This window comes from Balaenoptera ricei, chromosome 3, assembly GCF_028023285.1.
Source record: "Balaenoptera ricei isolate mBalRic1 chromosome 3, mBalRic1.hap2, whole genome shotgun sequence".
NCBI lineage: Eukaryota > Metazoa > Chordata > Mammalia > Artiodactyla > Balaenopteridae > Balaenoptera > Balaenoptera ricei.
Genome location: NC_082641.1, coordinates 11,473,680 through 11,492,363, shown reverse-complemented (window position 1 = coordinate 11,492,363; position 18,684 = coordinate 11,473,680).

Genomic DNA, 18,684 nt, shown 5'->3' with positions numbered 1-18,684 from the left:
AGGGAGCTGGCAATTAAGTAGCAGGAACTAGATGTTGCATTATAAAGCATTGTTAAGTGTACTTATGATAGGAAATGCATGTATACATATTAATATTAATTGGGTGTCCTTTCATCAGCACTCTGTCAGGAAAGTTGTGATGCTGGTTTTGTAAGTCGTAAGCATGAAAACTCATCCTAAAGAAGCTTAGAAAGAACATTTGGGATGCATAGCATTTATATAACTTAGTTTTGTTAGCAATAAAATGAATTTATTCTTTTTTTTTTTAAATTTTTATTTATTTATTTATTTATGGCTGTGTTGGGTCTTCGTTTCTGTGCGAGGGCTTTCTCCAGTTGTGGCAAGCAGAGGCCACTCTTCATCGCGGTGCACGGGCCTCTCACTATCGCGGCCTCTCTTGTTGCGGAGCACAGGCTCCAGACGCGCAAGCTCAGTAGTTGTGGCTCACGGGCTTAGTTGCTCCGCGGCATGTGGGATCTTCCCAGACCAGGGCTCGAACCCGTGTCCCCTGCATTAGCAGGCAGATTCTCAACCCCTGCGCCACCAGGGAAGCCCATGAATTTATTCTTTATGTATGCAGTAATGGAGTTTATGTTTCCTCTCTCAAATGATATTTTCACACTTTTGCTGTTGAAGGAAACAGCAGTGTTTGAGATTTGCCTTGTGAAACCTATAGGCAGTAATGACATTTATTACAAATTATGTTACGGTCTTTAAGAAAGGTGAAGTCTAGAAAATATGAACAGGTAAATAAACTGGGTTATTTTTGTCTTCATTGGCAAAATAAATTTTGCTCTCTTGGTAGCAGAGTAACTTATTTGTAGCTGTAGGTTGTTTGGGGTTTAAAGACCTAATTAGCTGCTGGATGAGGTTATACATGGGACTGTTCATTCACTTGATGAGCAGTGCAAAGATCCAGAAACACAGCTGTGATGCAGACAGACCCATCCTTGACCTCTCAGAGTTTGCAGTGGTATTGGTGGAGGTCAGAGGTCACCAAAAGCAAAGCATCTGAGCCTCCCCTCGAACTCTGACCTTCTATCAGCTGCTTTCTTTCTGAAGCGATCATTCTCGGCTCTGACTGGACACATCTTCCTTTGATGTCTCCCCAAGTTTACCCTTAAGCTTTTCAAAGAGAGACAAAACATTCTTTGGAGAAATTACTGCTTGGTTTCAGATACATAGATTTTCTGTATCTGATCACATTCTTGTAATCCAAAGTTTTTCTGCCTCACGAATCTGTGTGTCTCATTTTACTGCCAGACACCCTGGCATGGGTATGAGTGCTAACCACTGGTGTTTATAAATACGTCTTGGTTATTTTCATGGGTTTGTATTTATGATAAATATCATAGTAAATGAGGGTTTGCAAAGTCAAGCTCTCATACACTGGGAGGTTCCCCATGATGGTGGCTAATTAATGCACTTCTGATGGGGTGGTACTAGAAGCCCTGGGAGGTGTTCTTCTTTATTGCTTTTAGAAGATGTATCTTGAGTGAATCAACTAATCATCTCTAATATTAGGGTTTGATTTTTACACTGAATGACATGTGACTTCATTCTCTAAAGGAAAGGAACACGATTTTGAGGTTGCCATTTCATGACATTTTAGCACAAGAGAAAAGCAAAGAGGAACTAGATGCAGGATTAAGTAAGAATTTTGATGTTTGCTGGTGAACCTGATTCTCTACTTTTTTCTTGCCCTGTTTAACAAAACAAGCACAACTGTGATAACAGCAGATAGCCCTTAAAATGGTCCTCCAGTCAACCTTGGGCCCCTGGTCCTCATCCTGTAGCTGTAGTCTTGGGTTCCTGGAGGCTTGTCTGTATCTGTTGGCGAGAGTCAGTGGGAGCAGGCGGATGGGAGCTGAGGGACCTCTCACTATTATTCACTGGTCCCTGATGTCTTCAGTACCAGAGGGCAGATCTGGGGATGGGCAGTGACTTAGGTAATGAAATATATTTTTCCCCTAAATAAATACCCGATACACTAAATCAGAACCAAAAGAGATGGAATATGAGTTGGAGTTTCTGTTGTTTTATATTCAGGAAAAGGATCATGCCTTGGTGCCTTAGAAAGCCCATGTGTGCAACAGTAGCAACTAAAAGGTAACATAAAGGTAAAGATCATTTGTGTCTGCTGCTTTTATAAAGCAAGAACTATCCCATTAATAGGGATTCTCTTCCTATCTCTCTAATTAATACTGGTCTTATATTTGTTTGAACCTTGGATTTCGGAGAAAACATGTAATTAAGGCATAGGATCATTCCCAAGCTGTTGCTCATCCTTTAGATTATAACTACAAACAAGATTCTAGTTAAAGAAATATTATTTTTCTCAGTTGTGTGTGCAATAATGCTAAAATTTTGGTCTTAAACAAAGAGCCTGTGGGATAACTGATCTGGAAAGGGTTAATATGAAAAATTATAACCATGCTAAGCAGCCAACCCAAAAGCAGGATACTGGGTGGACTTATTACCATGAACTCCGTGATTTGCAGCCAAAATTTGATTTCCATATCTTCATTCGGAGCCCCTGAGCTTGCTTGTGCTTTGGTTTGGGAGGAGAATCTTGTAAAGCATTACAGCTTTATTTTTTTTATTTTTTAAAATTTTTATTGAAATGTTGATTAACAATGTTGTGTTAGTTTCAGGTGTACAGCAAAGTGACTCGGTCATACATATACATCTCTATCTATTCTTTTTTAGATTCTTTTCCGTTATAGGTTATTATAAGATACTGAGTATAGTCCCCTGTGCTATACAGTAGGTCCTTATTGGTTATCTGTTTTATATATAGTAGTGTGTGTATTTTAATCCCAAGCTCCTAGTTTGTCCCTCCTCCCCTTCCCCCTTTGGTAACCGTAAGTTTGTTTTCTATGTCTGTGAGTCTATTTCTGTTTTGTAAATAAGTTCATTTGTGTCATTTTTTTAGATTCCACATATTAGCGATATCATATGATATTCATTATTCTCAGTCTGACTTACTTCACTTCGTATGATAAGCTCTAGGTCCATCTATATTGCTGCAAATGGCATTATTTCATTCTTTTTTATGGCTGAGTAATATTCCATTGAAAGCACTATAGCTTTATATACAAAGAACAAGTGTCATGGTCCAGAGGATGTCATTTGTTCAAAATTGGGCATCTAGAATGGGAAAAAATTCCTATGGGGAAAACAGTAATATCAAAGATGTTATAGCACTGTACTGTTAAAGTGATCAGCCTCATTTCAGATGATTCCAATGATATCATAATTTTTTCAGTGTTTTGTATGCCACGTTGTAAGATTGTATGTGTAAAATTCATGTTAAAATAATGTTTCGATTACTTTAAGATGCTGTGTGCTTGGGATCCAAGTGGCAGAGATCACTCACTTAGTTCATGCATCTTGCTTAGAGCTGGACAGTACTTGTAAGATCATCTGGCCACCTACTGTATGTTGTTCACGGGGAAAATGGGACCAGTATGCCTGGTGGTTTATCAACATCACACAACCACCTAGTATGTGGGAGTCAAGATCAAAAACATGGCTTCCCAAAGCCAGGACAACACTGTTTCTATGAATATGTTGAAGTGTCACCAGGGGGAAGACAAGAAGTCAGAAGGTTGTTCCTGAGATTTTCTTGATGATATGTATATACCCCGCTCCCAGTGCCCAAAATTCCTAATTCGTACACTTTCTGCTTGAAAGGTACTATACAAAATAACATCTGGAATGTGCTTTTAGCATCGAGCATCTCTCTTCCTTCATTGTATACCTGCACAACTTGGATGTTCTGTTTAGTGTATGCTTTACTCTAAATGCATCAGCTTTCTGTATCATCCTCTGGGATTTCACCTGTGTTTCTTCTTTCCTCTCTTGAATTTTGGCAGATGAGGCTTTCAGAAAACTTACGTGTCTTTTTTTGCTTTTGCTGCGCAATTTCAACTCATGGAAATGGTGGCAAAACCAACTAACCACACCACTTAATTTAAGCTTTCAAAAATTTTTTTTGAGAGGAAGCAGCTCAAATAATTATTGAATTCGTATATGATTGGCTCTTGTATTCTCTTTTAATTATGAGTTTTTCCTTTCTATTATGAATTTAGAAATAAAGAAAAAGGTGCTGGTTGTTTTTGGTCTTTCATACACTGACCTTCACGTTTTCAAGATGAAAAGACCAATAGGAAGAGCAAAGAACCAGAGCTTTATTTCCATTTCTTTAGTCATCTTGTCTTCAACGTGCACGCTTTCTCTAAATTCCCCCATTCCTGTTGGGTTATTATGATTCTTCACTTTACCAAGCTTGATAAAATGGAATCACCTTGGACAAATGTGTCTACTTCCCCCATTACCAATTGTCAAGTTCCATTTCTCTGTTCCTTCCCACTCCTTCAACCAGGATTTCTATACAGGAGTAGCTCAGGGGTGGCAAAATGGTGGATGGGATAAGAGGACTTGCCTTTCTTTATTTACTTGTTTGTTTTTGAGTGGCTTGGGTGACCACTGCCTCCGCCCGTCTGTCAAATCCTTTATTTCCTCGGGCCTAGGATTCTGACTTCCGTCTTTCTTTACTCCCATCCTTCAGCATAATCTTCCTAATCAAGACTTTCATCAGCTTATTCTTCAATGACTCCCTAATGCCAGCAAAGGCAGTTCAGCCTCCGCATACCTTTCCGAGATTAATCACTCATGTTTCCTCATAACTGCAGCACAAGAAAGGCTTTCTTTTGAACTCCAACCTCTGTGCTTTGCTGGTGATATTTTCCCCATATGTTATGCCCTACCTCTTCCTATTTGAATCTTAACTGTTGTTCAGAGCTTGACTTAAATCCTACCTTCTCCAAGAAGTTTTCTTTGATCATTAGATATCATAAAACTGTATTTCATCTGATCTAAGCCATTATCAGATAAAAGACACACCACTGTTTCCTTTACCACTAAGAAAAACGACTATCGGTTAATCTAGGATGCACTGCTTTCTTAGAACTTTATTTTAATCGAAAAAAGCTCTTTCAGACTTAATTAAACATAGATTTAAAAAAAATTGTATGTCACCCTCATGCATCCGTACAAAAATAGGTGCAATGAATAGGTTAAGAAATTTCGAAAACTTCTTCACATTCAGGGTCTGACTCTCCTGGGATTTTCTTTCTGTCTACTGTCATTCATTCTGTAAGTTGTGATGCTGGTGTTTTCTTGATCTTCCCAGAAGGTGTCAGTGGAAGATTTTCAGAAAACAACCAGGACACACATTCCTCCCTCAAATGGATCTTCAGTAGTTTGTTGACTGTGATATTGAGGTGCTGCAGTGGCCTTGTCGTGCTGTCCGGAGTGCCACTGAGTCTATGCAAACTCTGGCAATGACAACTATGTCATGATTGCTGTTGACCAACAGTTATAAGGGTGCATAGCAGGTGCACCCAATTTCAATATGGTAAAAGGTGCAAAAAAATGTGCAACTCAGAATGGATGAAATATGGTACTTTCTCATCCCACTGAACTCATTTACCATTTTTATATGCTGCCCCTGTATCAATGTTTACAAGGCCATCAAACTGATGAATGTGTTTAATTCTGCTGGGCGTCGGTAGGACATTTAGAAGTAAAAACCTATGAAAAATGTGTAGATGGTAACCAATAAAACCTGGATCTACTCTTTCTCTTAGGACATATTGGGAAATCAAGAGCAAAATTTCCAGATAGCTCTAGATTGGGTTAGTTTAAATTCCTTGGGAGTTTGTACCCTACATTGGTATTGTCACTAATTGTAGTCATAACTGTTCTGCAAATAAAAAATATAGTCATATTTTTCATGTATTATGTGCCTGTGAGGATCCAGGAGTTTTACATATATTTAAATCATCACAAGTCTGTTAGGCAGGTGGGTTTATTTCTAATGTACCATTTAGGAAACAAAAGCTCTGATGTCATATAGCTAAAAGAGAACAGAGCTGGGATTTAAATCCAGGTGTGTCTGACCCCAGTGCTTGCAATTTTTTATTATACCACATGGCATAGGTTGTACATACAGGGCTGCAAGGCCCAAAGTAGGTAACTCTTTGTAATTTAGGAATGAGTTCAGGAAATTTCACACTTTGGAATGTAAGCATAAAATGGCAATAATTCAAAACACAGATCCAAGTGAAGCTTGCTCCCAATTTTCTTTTTTTATGGCACTTTCCACAATTTGTAATCATATTTTATTTATAATTATGTATGCATTTATGTTTATTTATTTTATATCTTCCCCCAGTGAAGGCAGGAACGTTGGCTTTTCATTGGTTCTGAGATGTACATTTTTCACATTTTAACATCTGTGAATTCAGAATGCAGCTTAAAACTGAGGTTGTATTTAAGTGTAATTGACAGCATTTTATTTTTTCTCTTTGAGTGTTCTATAAAATAATTATCCATCTTACAATTAATATTTTTTAGTGCTTGACTAAGTGTGTGTTTTGGTTAGCTTAGTATGTAGTACAGTGCCTGGCCCCATAAAAGGTACTCACATTTGTTGAGTGAATGAATGAAAGTGAAACTTTAAACTTTGCCTGAAGGTTCTTGCATTTCTGGATGAAGTCTCCTGCCTGCATGAGGCCCGTTGTCCGCTCTTGTTCTCTCATTATGACTTAGGATTTGGGAATGGCCAGTAGTCTCAGCCTGAAACAGTGCATCGTCCACAAAGATAGGACTGCAGGTCTCCTCAGTTTAAAAGTTCCTGTAGGAGGAGTGTTGCCCGCTGGAGCTGTTGCCTGGTGGAAACTACTCATGGGAAAACCCTCTTGGGTCTCCCTCTGAGCGTCTCACTCTTCTTCAATGACCAGAAACCAATTTTATTGCAGGCTGGCAATTAAGGGCAGGTGATCAGATGCACATTCAGGCTTGTGCTTTGCTTTGTTTGTGCTGCTGAATGACAATTCTCAGTGAGCTTCCTTTACTCAAGGGGATTCCTTAAGATACCTACTGCCTCTGCCTTGCCCACTTTGAGGCTGAAATTCAGCCACAGAGGTTGAAGACTTTGCAGTTTACTGCAAAGCCTCGAGAGAGCCATGGTGACGCCTGACAAACACAGAATGAATGCCGTCAGCCATCTGTGGAAGTCTTCCCAGAAAGTAACTCTTCCCAAGAGAGAACGTTGTAAATGGGCTGCTGATGAAATGAGGATGGTGCCTAAAATACCATTAGGGAAGCTCCAATTTCAATGTAACTGATGAAAGAGAATGGATGATGTAATGAATTGTGACCTCTGTCCTGAGGTCATGTGTTGACACAGGATTCTTGGGACTGATACTTAGATGCTGAACAAGGAGGATGAGAAAATTCTGCGATTTGCTGGTGACCTTTCAACACCGCACAGAGGAGAATGACTACTTCTACATACTGTCTTCATTCATCATTAGAACAGAAAACAGCTGCTTACTAATACCCGGAGGCTGATTTAAAAAGCATTCCATAAACAAACTCTAACTTCCTGTGCTCTAGCGCTTTGTTTACCAAACAATATTTAGGTCTAAATGCTATCTCTCTGTTAACTCTACATATGGAGGCCACGCCTAATATTGGCTGTTGAGCAGGTGAATTTCCCAAGTTCAGGTGCCAAATTAGCATCCAAATTAGTGGTAGGTGTCAATACCAGATTAGCATCCTGGCTTTCAAATCAGTCTCTTGTGAGGTTAATTAGCAGGATATTGGTGGGATGGGTTCCCTATTTCCTGTTTTATCCTTGGATGACCTGATTGGATTTGAGTTCCTGAAACTTGAACTTCAAGGACTAGATCCTGGATTCAACATGCCCAACCTTAACTGTCCTGCCTTTTATTCATCTTGATGAGATAAATCACACAGACTAGATCTCTCAAATCACATTGCCTATGATTTCCCATCATATCTTTACAGTGAGGATTATCAAGATGTTTAGTCACAAAGAATAAATTACCTTGGTTTATTTGTATGTACAACTGTGTGAGCGCAAGTAATTTATGGACATCATTTTCTATTTGCCTATGAAATAGGCTGCTTGTTCTTTACGGGGAGAAAATGGCTCCTTTGGGTTACAATCAGCCTGTTTGATGGTTACAGTCACAATGCTGGTAGTTAACCACACAGCTGTTTAGACAAAGACTGAATTTCTCGTACAACTTATTCAGAGCTGTGGCTTCTCTGCTTTCTATTTTGATACGGTTTAAAGTTACTCATTGTTCAAAGAAATGATTCAAATATCTCTATGGACTCCAAGTTTACTGTTGGGCAGTGTATAGAATTAAATGAACATCAGAGGTTGTGTTGCAACCCAGCAGTTCAAATGCTTTGATTGGTTGATAAGCATGAGTGAGAGGCACAGTTAAACTGTATAGCAAGCAGGTAAACAGTATTACCCTAACAACACAAGGCTTTGGAACAGAGGAGAGGGCAAAGGGGAGGGACTGTAGAAGGAAAACAAGGAGAGTATAGGTGCGCTTTTAATTTTTATTCCGTGTGTATGGTGGCTAATATCTTCAAATTAGACATGTAAACGTGAGCTTCTGGTCCTCCAAGGGACTTTTCATTTGAAAGCCTGTTGAATGATGACGAGGGCTCCCAGGGGTTAGAAGATCATTCTGGAAGAGTCCATAAGCTGAACAGATTGCTGTGATGTTTAGGATCGATAGGAGACAGTTCTGGAAGCAGAGCATCACCTGTGTTTTAACGGTAAGGAGTTGCTGTTTGTAAGCTTGCACGTGTGTCTTAGATCATCATCTCTTGCACCTGTGTGCAAAAAACCTTAAAAAAGTTCAAAGTTATATTCAGATGAATTTGTGAGAAACAGTTTGTCTACTAATTTTTGGGTAGCCCATAAGGCTATATGTTGATATTTCAAGTTAAAAAAAAAAGGGGAGTGCATCTTTAGGCCTCTCTGCACATTGCCACATAAACTAGAACTACTTGTAGAAATACAGGTTTCAGCTTTTGAGATGATGCTTGCCTGCTGGAAAAAAACCCATTCAGACTGCTTTGGTGACTGCATTCTCCCCGACCTGTAAGCTTTTGTTGGTGATGAGAGATAATTAAGGCAGATTCTAGGCTGCAAGTTTTCTAAGCCCTTTGAAATGACACCCCTCCCCGCCTTCTAAAGGCCCAGAAATGTGGTCACAGATCATGAGATGCAAGGATGTGCCTTTGGAGTCACATTGAAGAATGAGCTTCCCTAGCCTAGGACTCATCAGCAGCTTTTGATTACGCAGGTGCATAAAGAGATGTTTGGAGCCTCTTCCACGGCTGATTAACGTCAGAAGAAAATGGAGGGTTCTCCAGAACTCTGTTCTCAACATCGAGGCATGCTTCCTCAGGGCTTGATTGCTGTATCTTTTATGCGTCCCCAGCAGCCAGGTGATCCTGGCCGCTCTTGCAGCCTGCTTTTCCACCACAAGACACAGGAATGCTGTCTCTGCATTTCCTAAGCACTCTGCCACCAGCCACCCTCCACTTTCCCTCGCCCCACCATTCTGACGCATCCTTCCCAAGGTCAACATCTTCCAGCCAAGCCCTTAAACTTGTTTGGCTGCAAACACTTATTCTTTAAGACCGAATGCAAGTGTCGCCTCCTCTGAGAAGCCTCCCTGACACTTTGAGGAGGCGGCAGGGGCTCCCTTCCCTAGGCCCTCTCAGCGCTTTGCTCCTCTGGCGGCTAGAGCCCTCGTCACATCACTGCAGTGAAATGACATTTGTCTACTTGTGAGTCCCTGGAGGACAAGGATGATGCTTCCTTCATTTTTAAACAGGCTTCTGGTAACACAGAATCTGGCACTAAACACACCTTAATTTATGCTTGTGCAATCGAGTGAATTAAACTTTTCACATGTCTGAATGTATTTCCAATTCTTCATTTCACTTTTCCATGCTTCAGTACCAAGTCTAAAAAATTAAAACTGCTGATAAAATCTCAAGTATAATTAATGAATTAGGTTCTCTTTTGGCACGAATGACCTTCTGGGTGTATGTTTTTTGGAAGTTTCTATATATTTAGGATGCTGGTTCTGTTCACCTCCCTGACGTATGATGTTAACAGAATTACCTTAATACTGTTGCAGTGTATTATGTAAATAATTACACATTTTTTTGTTTAGTGCATTGATTTGATAATTTATTAAATTATAACTTTGTCATCTAAAATAATCAATGAGAAAGAATCCAAAACCACTTAACATACAAACTGTAAATCTCTCTATATTTAACCTTAGTCTGGAAATATTACTGTAATGATGCCATATTATAATTAGGTTATTGTAATATAATAATTGACTGTATTCAGAATACACATCCAAATAAACCATAAGCTCTCTGGGTTTAGAAAAGTCAAGCCATATATCCTTTTTGCTGTATAATAAACACAAATGCTTTTCAATGAGAAAGCTTGAAATAATTCTGTATATATTGACTCACTTATGTACAAAAATATGGCTCAGATATGATGTCTGCCTTCTTTTTTGCTTTTCTCTTTGATGAAGAATGCTCAGTACCAACTTCCAAGCATACAAGGGACATGAATTCCAGACTTACGGACTTTGTTTTTCTTTCTTGCCCTAAAATTAAACTGAAATATATAATTTTGCTGGTTGACTTTGTTGAACTTGAGAAAAAAAAACACTTGAAAGATTTATGACCGTCCTCTTGACCTAAATTCACCTCATTGCAAAGCTAGTTTTGAAATGGAGACAGGTTTTCTCCCTGCTGCTGGAGTGTATATCGTTCATGTTTCCACTGATGTACTGATGCTAGAGAATACTGTTGCTCCTTGAATTTCAGATTGCTAGGTTTCTCTAAACAGTGATTCTCGCAGGGGGGCTAGCGACTGGCGGGGGAGAGAGGGCAGCTCATTCCCCTACTGAGAAACTCCCCAGGGAGGGGCCGTTGTTGCCCTGCGGGTGCACAGTCGAAGCCAAGACAAGGAAAGAACCTTTGCTCTCAGATATGTTTTGAAAGCTGAAAGGATGTCAGTGTTGTTATTCTTTGGCAAAATAGCCAAACCGGTTTCAGAATCCTCTTAATCAGGCCCAGACATGTTTGGTCCTTTGAACACATGTCACATGCACAGGTCAAAACAACTTCCCTGGAGCGCTGGGAGGTGAATGGCTCTAGGATGTAGCTGTGGGGAGGGGGCAGGTGCTGCTTTTTAGTGCCCAGGTGAGGGCTTCTGAACCTGAAGGAGTCAGTGCCCCATGGGGCCACCTCGTACTTACACCGTAGCCAGACCCCGGGAGGATGCGACTCTAGGTGCAGACCTATCGATTCCACGAGTATCTGTTGAACGCCTGCTTTGTGCCGGGTGCTGTGCTTCACGGTACAGTGGGGAAGAGCACTTCCGGGCCTCGTGGGGTTGAGCTGAAAGTTGCCCTTCCTGTCAATTTTTGCACAACTCTAGTAACAAGAAACAAAAAAGGTCTAGAGTGGCAGGGATCCCAGATTTATGCCCTTGGACTTTATTGAGTTCTTACTTCAAGTGAGGACGTGGTAGCACTAGTCAATCATGATCAAGTCATAAAATGCTTTCCGTTGGAGCGGCGTTCTCAGGCTGGGCTGCCACTATCGTCGCCAGGGGAACTTTTGAGAAACACCAATGCCAGGTCCCCGTGCCGGGCAAGAGGGGTCAGAGTTTCTTGGGAGGCAAAGGAATCAGCATTTTAAAGTTCCCAGGTGATTCTGATGAGCATCTGCTGTAATCACTCTGGTTCATTGTGATAAACAAAGGAGGTTTTGGAATTTCACCCCTGTGCCATATATAATGTGAATGATGACATTATATATACGTACTTTTTAGCAGATGAGCGAAAACCACTTGAATTATATGGCCCCTGCTGCCAGAGGGGACTCTTGGAATTCTACAAGAATTTACTCCTGGTTTTAGAGTAAAACCAGTGTAGGACTGGGGGAAGATAGAATATATGGCCATGTGAAGGCCCACACTAAGTCTTGATCAGGTCCAGAAATTTGGGGTGTAGAAAATGGGCTCTAAGTTAGAGTTTGGATAATGTAATATTGGGGGGAGAGAAGGTTGTGGTGAATGGGATACCCCTTTAGCAGGTTTTGGGTCTGCCTGGGTGAAAAATCCACATATAGTGAAAGGTAAAGAGGGATCTTTTATTTGCTTGGAAAGAATGACCGATAAGGGAGTTGGTAAATGGGGAGATTTAGGGGCCCTGAAAACTCCAGCAAACATACACAAAGTTCCAGAGCTTACTTTCAGCACAAAAGAAAATTGATGGAGCCCTCTCCGTTTAAGTGCTAGCTCTTTGCAAGCGAAGGGGAGGGCGCTCTTGTTAAATAAAAGAGGGCTTCACTGTAGCACCTGCTGTGAGTGGATTAGCCAGCGTGGAGTGTCTTCCCTTCCAGGCACCACTTTGCTCAAGTGCTGTTCGTGTGGGAAGGAGGTGTGGTGCTTCCTCTGCAGCTGTGGCCCTTCACCTGGAGAAATGAAACGCAAGGCAAGTTAAGACGCGAAAAGTACAGTTAGGAGTTGAGAGTTGCTAAACTGTGGTTCTTCCAGCCAATTAACGAGCAGGTTTGGCGGTCCAGGAAGCATCACAGAGGAGCCTCTCCCAGAGAGGAAACGGGGCCCTGTGGGTTAAAGGGAAAATGCTGGAAGCCAAAAAGGGAGGCTTTTCTTTGTTTAAAGACGTGGAAATTGGGTTAACTTTGTGGAGAGGGCTCTTTCATTTGTAGGAATGAGTAGGAGAACTACTTCCCTCAGTTTCTGTAATTCAGCACATTTAAATGGGATGGAGGCTAAGTGAGGTTAGTTATATTTGCTGTGAATTGAGGGAGAGCCATACTCCATACTAATGGTGGAATTCCGTGTGGTGGTTTATGCTGAAGTCATAACAGCATGGAAGACCCAGGAGCTTGTTGACTGAATTCTGCACCTGCAATCATGGACTCACACGGAGCTAGAATAATTTGCACCAGCCCTTAATTACTTGAGAGTGACTTGTAAATGATAAACTTGGTTAATCATTCCTGGATTAGATATCAGTTGAGGTTTTACTAAGTGCCAGGCACTGTTCTGGGCTCTGGAGATATTGCAAAAATCAAAATAGAAACTATCCCTCCCTGTGGAGCTGATACTCTTGTAGGAATGATGAGATTCAGGTGATATTTATTTTATTTTACCCCTCAGGAGGCAAGAAGGATCAGGTTATATATATATCAGACAAGTGAGTTAAACTAGCCTGGGCCATTTGGATATCTCTCTTAAAAAAAGAAAAAGAAAGGCATCTTTTACCGATAACCAGGCATTTTAGCTTAGGCCTACACTTGGAGTAATTTTCCCTCTGCTCATGGGTTTGCCCTGATTCATCCATAGCTGGGGAAAATGGAATAAAGTGAAGCTAACTGGCTTAAGATGATCAAACGCATGTCCTTGGTCTCTTTGGCACTGTTTCATCAGGTGATTAATTATCTCTGGCCTTGAGATTGATACTGAGAGCCAAAGTGAAATCTGTCTCAGAGGTATTTACTTTGGTGATCTAAGATAAGGAGTTTCAATTGTAATTTGTAGACTCCACATTATTTACAATGATCTCCAGTGGGGATTTAAATCTCTGTTATACTCTCCCCTGCTATGTTTGTTACATTGCTATAAGCACACATACACATGAGAGAACAAAACACCCAAATAAAAAAATGGAAATAAATTCACTCAAAAATATGCAACAGACTCACATTAAAACAGATCTCTTTCTTAAATTCAGATCTGCAACTAGGCTAATCATATCGCCTAGAAAAACTTTTTTTTTTCAACAAAGAAATATATGCATATTTTTTGGCTGCAGAACCTATCCCTTGCCTCACTCTCTTTGCTGTGCAAAAGCGTCATATGAAGACATGGTGTGAATAGTATGATATAGATAAAAGTGAAATTGTCCAGTAATGGGTTGGGGGAAGCAGGGAGCCCAGCCTACTGGCTGCCCACCCAGGCAGGGAGCCTGAGTCCTAGGCACTTCAGGAGGCGAGGATGGGGTGGGGAGTTACCATTTGCTGAGACACAGTAGTGTGGTAGGGGAGCTGGACACAGAGCACGCCAGCTGGAAGCCGGCTGGGCACCAGTCCATCTGGGCACTAAAATATTACCAGTGTAATTCAGAAAGTGGTGTCAGTTAACTTTGTGGAGTACACAAATCCTTCTATAACCCATGCAGTGTATATGGGGTCTCCTCCCAAGAGTGCTCTAGATAACGAGTGGAAATTTAGAGAATGTTTGTGGGCTATCAGTTTGAATGGATGCAAAATTCTTAGTTGCCTGGGACACCCCATGTCGTGGCCTGGCCCTGCAGACATGCCAGGGCTTGAAGCCCAGCCCCGCCACTTACTTAGCAGTGTGCTCTTGGGAAAGTTGTTTGTGGTCTATAGTCCTGATTTCCTTGTGTGGAAATAATAATGTCTGCTTCATAGGGCTTTTGTGACAATTAAACCTAAGCACAGCAAGCAAATGATGACTTGCTGATCCATAGCTAGCAATGCAACCGGGGCAAAGAGAGCAAAATGTACCCTGACATCTTCAGGAGGGCTGGGGACAAGGGTGTCCTTGCTCAGCCAACAAAGGGTTTCTTAGACCCGACAGCTCCGTCCTCCATCCATTTCTCGTTGCCAGTGACATGAGTGGGGTGGGCCTGGATCTGAAACAATGCCGCCAACAGGACGGGGCTTTCTAATGGTGGAGGGAGTTTAAGCATTTGTACAACTAAAATATCATGATTAAGAAGTTTTGTCACCTGAATTTTGATGTCCAGGGTCAAAGTCTCCGTCATGCCGTTTTAATTCATGCGCTGATTGCCTTAGTATTATCCCCAAACCACACCCAATTTAATCTTTGCAAATACCTTCGAGTTTGGACTTTTATCCCCATTTTACAGACAAGGGTCAGGTCTCTGTTGGAGTTGGGGATTTTAACCTGGAGCCAAAATGAAATGTGTGTGGTTCATGCACGGTTTACGTACATGAACATGTAGACCTGGGCTTTGGTTCTACAGAGTTAAAGGCAAAGTTTAGTGTATTAAAAAAAATTGGAAGGATGGGTTTGTCATGTGAAAAAGTCACAGAGCTTTATTATGAAAGCACATGGCATTGGGTCTTTGTTGGGATTCACATTTTAAAATCTCAAGTTTCACCCCAGACACCTCCCGATCCAATCAAAAGATCCCAAGAACCAAAACAAACAAAAAACCAAAAAAACCCCTCAAGTCTCTTGTCTGTCTTAACTTCTGAACCAATGAGAAGCAGCCCAAATGCCAGAGAAGAAACAGAGCTTAGCTGTCGCATAGTCCAACACTTTGATTTTGGAGTTGCAGAACCTGAAGCCTGGAATGGTTAAATGACAGATGCAAAGTCTTACAATTATTGGCAGCCCTGGGTCTGGACCCCACTCTGGCACCAGGGCTTATTTGTGTACATGAAGTTGCCCCATCTTGAAAGCACCACTTGTTTCTTGGGAGGTAGCACATTAGTCCCTCTTTCATCCCAAGGTGGTAGTAACATTCCTTGTTACCAAGTTGCAGAAATGTGTTAAATACTGTTCTGGATTTCCTTGGACACTGAATAGGTTTCTGGCCACCCTCCCCACTCCCATCAGTTGGTGCTTGTGCATGCAACACAAAACAATTTTAACATAATTCTTTTTTTTTTTTTTAATATTTATTTATCTTTGGCTGCATTGGGTGTTCGTTACTGTGCGCGGGCTTTCTCCATTTGCGGCGAGCAGGGGCTACTCCTCGTTGCCGTGGCTTCTCTTGTTGCGGAGCGCGGGCTCCAGGCACGCGGGCTTCAGTAGTTGTGGCACGTGGGCTCAGTAGCTGTGGCTCGCGGGCTCTAGAGCGCAGGCTCAGTAGTTGTGGCGCACGGGCTTAGTTGCTCTGCGGCATGTGGGTTCTTCCCGGACCAGGGCTCGAACCCGTGTCCCCTGCATTGGCAGGCGGACTCTTAACCACTGCGTCACCAGGGAAGCCCAATTTTACCGTAATTCTTAAAAAAAAAAAAAAAAAAAAAAAAAGAATTCCATGGTTCGCCTCTCGCCTTTGTCATCCCACTCTGCCCTCCCTCTCCAAGTGTCCTGGATGCTTCAGAGGCGACGGGACAAGCCGCCTCCAGCTAGTCATCTGAGTGCTTGGTGTTACGGTTCCCTGGCAGCCAGAAAGCTGCAAGTTTAAGTTTAGGGAGTGACAGTGCACTGATCCCGTCACCAAATATTTATTTGACATTATTGACTTTTTGTGGTAGTAAAATAAAAGTCCCTCATTGTGCCAGCATACCTTGGTATAAGGCAATGAAAGTTGACATCGATAAACATTGCACTGTTTCATCTACATGGCACTGGGGTTCACTTCATATTACTTATCAGGAGATAGAATAGTTTATGTAGGAACATATTCAATGCTTAATGTGCTTTTAACTATAGCTTTGAAAACATTTTCTTTAAAAACGCATTGATAATTTGCTTTTATATGTAAAATTGCTTTGGAAGTTTTTTTCATCTGTGATATTTAAGTAAAAACAGAATAATTAGTGCTCTGTTTTAGAGGCCACTCTCTCCTTTCTTCCACTAGAATGTATAGTTTTTTCCTTTGGATTCCTGTAAAATCAGGTCACAGAATAATGTGTTGCCATGGCAGAATGTTATAGAAGTTTCTGTATTCTTTGGAAGCCTTCAGTTGGTTTACATCCTGACTTTTGTAGTTCTCTAGTCTTTTTTTTTTTTTTTTAATATGTATCTGTTTGGCTGTGCCGGGTCTTAGTTGCGGCATGCGGGGTCTATTTCCCTGACCAGGGATCGAACCCGGAGCCCCTGCATTGGGAGCACAGAGTCTTAACAACTGGACCACCAGGGAAGTCCCTGGTTCTATAGCTTTTTAATGTCTTTTTGGCTGCCCAGCAGTTGCCATCTGGTTGATTTGTTGCTGGATCGCCGGCTCCCTTGGCTGCCCACCATGTCTTCAAGCTGCTGAAGACATTTAGTACAAACCCAGAAGGATCACTCTGAGAAAAGCCTTTATTCCTCCCTGCCCGAGAGTGTGGAAAACAAAGAACAGGACGTTTTCCTGGTTTTAGCCACGGTTGAAAAGAGATTTAAATTTACTTCTTTTTGATGTTTATGGAATGTATACTTTGTGTCAAGACCCATGTGTTCTTTTTTCAGGGAAACGGCAAAAAGGTAGGTAGATTGTTTATTTTTTTTAAACCTTAACCTTGCCCTGCATCCCCACCCCCAAGCCCAACTAATTTGTCTCCCTTCAGTTTTGGAAAAAAGAACATAAATCGCACATGTCTTGCGATTGCCTTTCAATCACTCGGAAATCCCCAACTTTTTCCTCTGTACTTTTTCTTAAGCCTTTTGTATCTTAAAAAATTCTCCTTTGACTCTAACTTCCCCTCTTTCTACTAGTAACCACATTTCTTTCCTTTATAGTCAAGTTTCTGGAAGGAATAGTTTATATTCAGTACCTTTATTATTTTTTAAAATTTATTTTTATTGAGGTAACATTGCTTTATAACATTATATAGGTTTCATGTATAGGACTTCCCTGGCGGTCCAGTGGTTAAGACTCCATGCTTCGAATGCAGGCGGTGCAGGTTCGATCCCTAGTCCAGTAACTAAGATCCCACATGCCATGTGGCATGGCCAAAAAAAAAAAAGTGGAGATATTCATTCCATGAATGATTTCTCTTTTACCAATCATTCTTTTCTCAAGTCTGAATCCATTTGCTTTCTGTCCAACCAATGGAATTATTCTAACAAGGATTACTCTGTTACCTACTGCTGCATAACAAACCGTAAGAGAACTAATGGCTTAACTATCTCTTATCAATTATCTGTTATTTCTTAACAACGATCTATTATCTCTCTTGATTCTGTGGGTGGCTGGGCTCAGCTGGATGGTTCTTCTGTTTCATGTGGCATTGGCTGGGTTGCAGTCATCTGTTGGCTTGACTAGGTTGGAATGTCCAAGACAGTTTGAAAGTTGGTGCTGGGGTATCAGCTAGGAGATCTTCTGGGCTGTCAGCCAGAATGCCTTGGCTTTTCTCCGTGTGGTCTCTCCATGGGTTTGGACTTCTCATAGCTTGGTGGCTGGGTTCTGAGGGAGCATTCCCAAGTGCAAAAGCAGAAGCCGAAGGTCTCTTAAGGACTAGCCTAGGAAGTTTTATAGTCTCACTTCTTCCCACATCCTTTTGGTGAAAACTGGTCACAGGGCCAGCCAGATCCAAGAGGAGGGGATACAGAGTCCATTTCTTGATAGGTTAGTGGTACAACCACATTGCAGAAGAGCTGTGAGGGTGCTGCAGTCATCCTGTAAACACAATTACAGGAAAGATCTGGCCCATAATGTCTATTGTGCTGTATTGAGAACCAGTATCTGTATCTGTCTCTGCAATGCAATTTCCCCTTGGGCTCCAGATCGACATTCCCAATGGTCTGACTGTCCCAGACTCTGGGAAATGCAGCCACGATCCACCTGCCTGGCCTTCCTGTCTTCAGGCTTGCATCACTCCAATCCACTTTTTTTTTTTTTAAGATTTAATTTTATTTATTTTTGGCTGCGTTGGGTCTTCGTTGCTGCACATGGGCTTTCTCTAGTTGTGGCGAGCGGGGGTTACTCTTTGTTGCGGTATGCGGGCTTCTCCTTGCTGTGGCTTCTCTTGTTTCAGAGCATGGGCTCTAGGCGTGTGGGCTTCAGT